This window comes from Caloenas nicobarica, chromosome 6 (genome assembly GCF_036013445.1).
Source record: "Caloenas nicobarica isolate bCalNic1 chromosome 6, bCalNic1.hap1, whole genome shotgun sequence".
NCBI classification, from domain to species: Eukaryota; Metazoa; Chordata; class Aves; order Columbiformes; family Columbidae; genus Caloenas; species Caloenas nicobarica.
The window spans coordinates 21,250,014-21,257,437 of NC_088250.1; positions in this window are offsets into that span (position 1 = coordinate 21,250,014).

The following is a 7,424-nucleotide window of genomic DNA, read 5'->3' on the forward strand; positions in this document are numbered from 1 at the left end:
GGAGGGGGTGGACTGACCTCCTCCCTCATGCAGCTGCCAGGGCCACCAAGGGCCCTCTTCTGGGAAAACAGCGCCCAGGAGCCGCCTTTTAAGGTCGGGGGACGGAGAACGGCGAGTTTCCAACACCCCCGCTACGGGCAGGCCTGGCGGGATGAAGGTTTCGTGTGGTCGAGCCAAAGGCCCCTCCGCCGGGCAGAGGCGAACCAGCGGGAGGAGAAGTGGCCGAGGACGGGGCAGAGGGGGCCTCATGGCCTCTTACCGGGTACGGGCTCGCTGCAGCGGAACAGGTGTGTCACCAGCCGGCTGCGGAGGGCGGCAGCTGCCGCACGACCGGCCCGGGGAGGGCGAAGGGCCGCCCCAGCTGCCCTGCCGGGCCGGACCCGCTGCCCCACCGAACGGGTGGGGCGCTGTGCCAGCCCGCGCTCTGCCCCGCCGTGCCGCTGTTCGAGCCCCGGGAGTGCCGCGCTCCCCGCCAGCGCCCGGGAAGGCCAGAGGTCCGGCGAGACCGCATGAGAATTATCTTAAATTAATTCCTTCCTCTCTACAATAAATGAAGTTGCACTATAGGCTTTGCTAAACTTGTAGTGTGTGTGTGGTCATTCCCTTCACACTCCTGCACTGCCACCACTACCATCTAAGCTGCTTTTTGTTTTGGTGTGTCATGGCCTCTGGCATTAAGAACTAGATACACCTAGTATGGTGTATCCTAGTGGATACAGAAATGACCCAAACCTGCCCTCTGATCTGTCGAAGCCACCTTCAGAAAGCAGGCTTAAAGCAGAGTTGTTCACAGCTGGTTCACGCTGCCTTGCACAAACCAGCATGGCACTTACTTCTTCTGTGGGTTTGCTCATCTCCAATACAGTATCCAGAGAAATGCACAATTCTGTTAGCTGCTGAAGGGCTTAAACATCAGAACTGCAGGTCCAATAAAATTCAGCATTACATCTCTGTTAACATAATAGTAATTGCATGAGTAGCACCTGGTCTGACTCCTTTTCTATGTAAAGGAAAAACAGGCAAAGGTTAGAAAGCAGCAACATATACTGGAAGCAGCAAGCAGTAGTTACTGAGCAGAGACAGGATGTAAGGCTTGAGACTCTGGGAAAGAGATCTGGGAAATACAAATCCAGCAGCAGCAGGTACAGTGGCACAGTGGTCAATGGAGAAACTGGACTATCTTTGGTAAAGCTTGTAACAGTACTGCTATAAGACAAGTATTTCTGCACTAGTTCCAAGTACAACCTATCAGTGGACATACTATTAACTGTAGTTACAAATTGTACAGTAACTTACAACTCTTTCTTTCTTCAGAAATACATCTGACAACTACAGAGGTATCTACTAAAGAATAAGAAGCTACCACTGTCTCCTTACATTTTGTACGTGCCTGCAAAACCCATCAGTGCCCAACAGCTGAAGCAACTGGAGCAAGTTCCAAGTTATGCTCTTAGCCAGAACCTGCCTATGCCTAGCTACAGCCATTGCTGGGCCTCCAAGCTTCATTAAAACCTTGTGCTTTGGCTTAAAAAAATTCTTACTGAGCAAATAATAAAATTGAGTAAGCTGTTTAAAAACATCTGCCCCTAACAATAAGAGCAATGTTGAGTGTACCTTTCATTTGTGACAGTTTTCTACTTACTTTTACTTTGGAGAATGCCGTGGAAGACAGGAATCCCATCTTGAGAAAGTTGTGGCACTGGCCGAGTCTTTTATCCCTTTATGGGAAATAGATGTCTGCAGTGAGACTGTGTATCTCGCACTTGTTTCTAAACTATCGGAAATGGGAAAAGCACTTTCTTCCCTTCTCCTAAGCGCTCTGCTGCCAGCACAGCCAGGTTGAAAGCTGGGATACTGGTGTAGGTGACCTTTTTGATCAAAACTTGTTCTCTCACTCAGTTCTAAACTGACTGTAAGCTGTCATACTGCTACATTTAAATTTACATCAAACAGGTAGTTCTTCTGCAACTAGTGAAAACTATTCTGCTTCTCACACACAAAATAAGTTGTATTTGTGCAAGTACAAGATCAAAGCTTGCAACTAAGCAAAAACATTAGTGATAAGACACTAGATCAGCTTCATTATATGGCTGCATTTTTGTATGTCACAATACACACATCATGAATAAACTCATTTGTCATTCTGTAGTAGAAAGCTCCAATTCCCTCTATAACTCAACACTATCATCCAATTTCACATGCAATAAAAATCTGACAATTAACATCTTCAGTAAAAATGTATAGATCTTGGTTTAACTAAAGGGATAGTGTCCTGACATCAAATTGCCGTATCTTGTAAATTTGTACAAACAGTACTACCAGTTTACAAGGCTGGAGATTTGACACAAGCACATCTACACACACAGGTTGCACCACATGACTGAGAAGTGAATATTACTCTAAATACAGAAGACACTAAGCATATGCAAAAAAGCATTTATTTCTGAGAAGTACTTTAATATATAAGTTGTACATTTCATGTCAAGAACTCATTCTCCCAGCTGACAACTGGATCATCTTCCCTGTTGGGAACTACAAATTACAAAAAGTCCAAAAGACTGAGGTTTCCAAATACTCTGCTAAGTACTACATGCACAATACTGCTTGTATAAATAACTGCAATTCTTTTAGCTGGTGAAGTAAACCAGTTATCAGCTGGTTCCTCTTACCATTGATCATAAATTATTAGCCTCATTTCTTTCCAATTCTTCCAGCCATTCTTGTCATTATCAGTTATGGTTAAAGCAACGCACTGGCTACTTTGTATATACAGTTACAGGGGTATGTGCAGGGTATGCAGAAATGTCAAACTTCCTGCCAAAACCAGCAAGTTTCCTCAAGTGCTTTACATGTTGCAAAATTTCAATTCAAAGTCACAGTGCTGCATTAGTTCAGTTTACTTAGTCCTTTTAATGTTAGTGATAGAACTTTTATGAATACAAATATAAATTTAAAACCAATCATATGCATTTCTAGCTGTTTAAGATCTGTCCTCTGAACTTACTCATGTTAACTGCCCTATTAATTTCATTTGAACAATGACTTTATGATTAAGGAAGGACGCTAATTCTTTAAGACAATGTACCTTTATACCTTTACCTTTACGTAGTTTTACTATCTAATGTCACCGTTTTTATGATATTTTATTACTGCTATTCCTTTTGTGAAATTTCATACTAGAATTAGAAAACTTATTTTGATATGATAGCTGGGGTTTTGTTTGTTGTAAGGCAGGTGAATATTACTTTTTGCTTTTATGCAACACAAGTTTTGTTAGAACAGTGCTCCTAATGATGGTAATTGTTCAAGGGTAAGAAATAAGAATTATACTAAAAGTACCTATGCAACAAAATTGAAAGCTAAAGTTTATGCTAGGAAACTGCAGAACTGTACCAAGTTCAAATTTTGCAAAATGCAGAGTTCACAGACTTTTTGATATGCATTTTCTTGCAGTACTTATTTAAATACTGCATTAGAAAAATTACTCTTTAGAGCAAAATAAGTGCAAGTAACAGTTCTTTACTTTTCTAGATGTGTTATGATTAATTTTGTTACTGGCATTCTGCAGGTTAAGTTAACAAAAAAAAGCTCATGGCTGCTGCTAAAATACTACTGCTTTTTCTCACAAAGTTGTTCTTCAAGTTATTAAAGAGAATATGTAGATGATTTAAAAGAGACGTCTTTGATAAAGTATAATATGTTCATCTCTAGGTTTTCTATTATGAGGGAAGTCCTAAAAGCAGGGTACACATTTTTGTCAATCTGACAAGCAATGAGTCTACTATGCCCCTAGAAAGTGTGTCCAAAAATACTTTATTTGCTTCAATAAATCAACAATAAATCTACAGTTCCAGGAAAGGTGGCTAAAGGACTGCTTCTTTAAAGTTTACATAGATCTAAAATCCATTTGCCAGACTGACACGATTACAAATTAGACATTGTTAGGGGATCACCGCAAATTCTTGACAGCATCTGTTAAAGACCACTGCAAGAATAGTCCACGGTGTGAGATTTCAAGTAGGCAAGTGAAAAGTTTCAGGATAAAATTTTGATAACCAGAAAGAACAAAGGATTAAAATGTAACCATAGCCTTCTCCCCGCGCCCCTCCCCCAAAAACCCCAACAAACCAACCAACCAAAAAACAACCCAAACCAAAACCCCACAAAGACAAAGCAACAACTGAAACACTCTGGCTGTGTTGATGAACTAGCAGACAACAACACACCTTTGACAGGCAATTATGTCTACACAACCTTACATTATATACACCCACCCTCAGTAGGAATTTGTGCTTCTGAGTTGGTGGCAGTAGCCAGAAAATCCAACATCGAGTAACAGTCTCTTTCTAATGTTTGGAAAGCTATTGCCAATACTAAATTCAGCATGCCATGTATACATGGGCTGTATGGTATCAGTGAAGTGCTAGTATCCTATTGTCAATGCAACAGACAATGCATGTTTTGCACTTCGGAAATTATTTCAAGCCTGTACATAAATGTATGCTTACAAAGTTAGTCCAGCACTCTCTGCCCTCATTTTACCTTGAGTCTTGAGGGGGTACTGTCAGAAACAGCTGTTACCTCTAAATGTACCACTTTTTTCCACATCCACAAGGAAAGACCATGCACATTTTCTTTTATCACCTCCAGTACACTAAGCGTTGCTTTTAAATGTGCTTTCAGCTCAGTTCTCTGAACCAAAAGCACATGCCCTGTGACAGAGCAGCCAAAGACAGCATTGAGCTGCACTGAGCATAGCACGAGGTGGTCACTGGAGGCTGAGAACAGGAAAGCTCTGGACTGAGGGAAGAAACTGTTCCAGGGCAGCAAGAGCAGCAGTCAGTGCCTCACCAGGCAGCAAGAGCTCACTGGTGCTCGGGGACATCTTGCTGCCCATGGGATTGTGCTTCAGTCCCACCAAATTTCTATCAGCATTCTCAGTTTCCAGTTTGATAAAAGCACGAATCTGGCAAATCCTCCCTCTTACAAGACTGCAATTGTGTTTCAGTTTAAACAAGGTGATTGGCACTAAAACAATTTACCATCAAATATGACACAGGCAAGAGATCAAGAATATCCAACCACGTGCAATTAAAAGTAACCAACTTGTTACAAAGTACATTAAAAACAAGAAAATAAGCTTTGTGCCACCAACTCAGATGAATTTTAACGTCCTATGAAAGAAGAGCCTGTTTTAATTGTACAAATAATTTTCTGAACTGTAACAAAAGAAAAAAATCCATATGAAAGGGCATACAAGTGCATCTTTTGAAATATCTAGTTACATACAACTGCAAACTACAATTGGACAATCTCAATTTTGAGATTTTAAATAAATATATTCAAGACTTTATAACAATATTTTTAACAATCGCTATGGATTGCCTTATTGCTGACTGCATTTTCCCCCCTCCTTTACAGCAGAGTCAATATAGTGGAGGGTTTTTTTGATTGTTTGCATGCTTACAGGAGCTTCAGTGGTATTGGCAAGAATACTCTCAGTAGTGCAAACATGCTTCTTCAGCAATAGTTTGCTTGTGTGTCAGCTCCATAAAAATTAATTTGCAGTGGCAAATAGGTTTTAAATGAGACTGAAGCACATGGCATGCACAGCACAGTATAAAGGCTGAGGAAGCCTTTGTCCAAGCTGCCACACAATTCTCTTAAGCCCAACTTCCTGGCTTTTTCTTCAGACTACAGTCCTACAAAACAGGACCACAACTTCTCCAAAGTCATACAGAGTTTAGAGTGGCTTCACACTGAACAGGTCCTCTGTACAGGTCTTCTACTCATTCCTATAAGCTCTCTTAAGTAACAGCTAAATCATTCACCCACATGTGGACTTGGGAAACATTTTTACACATTCTGCATAAAGTGACCGCTGCAATGCAAAATTCAACACTAAAACATGGGGGAAAAAAAGTTGATAGCCAAAGCCACTCCACAGCAGCTCTACTAACTATTCTGTTAAAAACTAACACTACACATCTCCAGTTGTCTTCCCTTTAAAAGGTTGCTTATGTTGTTCACAATCCTGTATTTTCTTTTGCTTTCAAGGCATAACTGTTCTGTTTTCCTTTAGAGTAACAACTGTCCGGAGCACAATGTCAAGCCAAGTTTCAGCAATTCTGCTGATCTGCTGTAGACACATACTGATCACAAAGTGGGTTATATAGCAAAAATGTTTGCAAACTCAAAGACAGTAAGAACAAGTTGTGTGATACATTCAAAGATCTGCCAGAAAATAAACTACTAAATCTTTGTTTCTCTTTGATACAGCTTTACATTAATGCTTGTCACTTCTCTTAAGGAATTTCAAGATTTGCCGGCCTTTGGTGTGAATAATTCAAAGGACTGAAAGAAGCATTGGGGTTTGTACCAAATCTATCCTCCTTGTAGCCCTCTGTGTTCAGTGACCACATACCAGCTGCTCTTTGGTGATGGCACACACATACACACACACACTCTCCTGCAGCACCACCAGCCAACCTCCTGCTCTTTTGTATGAAGGTGTGGTGGCCAGGAAAAATAGGGTTGGGTCCTAGAGGCAGAATAAAGCACAAAAGGGAAGGAATTGGTTTGAGGAAAACACACAAGTAGCAGAGAATGAGGAGGAATTCACAGTACACTCTTTAGAACGAGGGGATGCAGAGAGGAAAGCAAATTTTTGTTTTTTAAAAAAAAATTAAGAGCCTGTCTTAAAAACATTACTTGAAATTCTGCTTCAGCTACCACGAAAAACAGTATTGGAGAACCGCAACAGTTTTCTCATAGACTGTTAAGCAGCAGCAAGAGTAGAAAGGATTTTGTGGTTCCTTACTCTGACACCCACTGTGAATTCTGGTAATGTTTCATCTCTGTGCATCCTTTAATTGGCAACTGAGGCAGGGCAGTATGAAGCATCCAAGCTGAATTATCTGCAGTAGACAAACATGAAGGCATGGAACAGAAAAAGGAGGTTACAAAGGAAAAAACACTACACTGCACTTCAAAAACATTTTCTAGGACAAAGAAATAACTCCCAAACACAGATGACTGCCTTACAGCATGAATGAATTCTACTGTTGGCAGTGGCAGAAGTATAGAAAGTAAAGATTTCCTTAAATTTATCCATTTTGTGATAACAAACCAAACAAAACAAAAAAGTAATTTTCCTCTATAAATCAATTTCCTTAGGATTTATACCTACTGAAATACAGATGTAGCAACACTGGAGTGACGGACACCTTGCAACATTCTCCTAGCTTTAAGATGACATGTAGTATACTTGCAGCTTTCTTCTTCACACATGAAACAAGCTTCTTCACAGGCAGCCATTGTTTGCACTAAACTAGGTTCATCAGGTAAAAAATAAATGCGGCATAGAAGTTACCTTTCTAGTTGGCAACACACAAGAAGGATACATAAACCAATGAAATATTTAA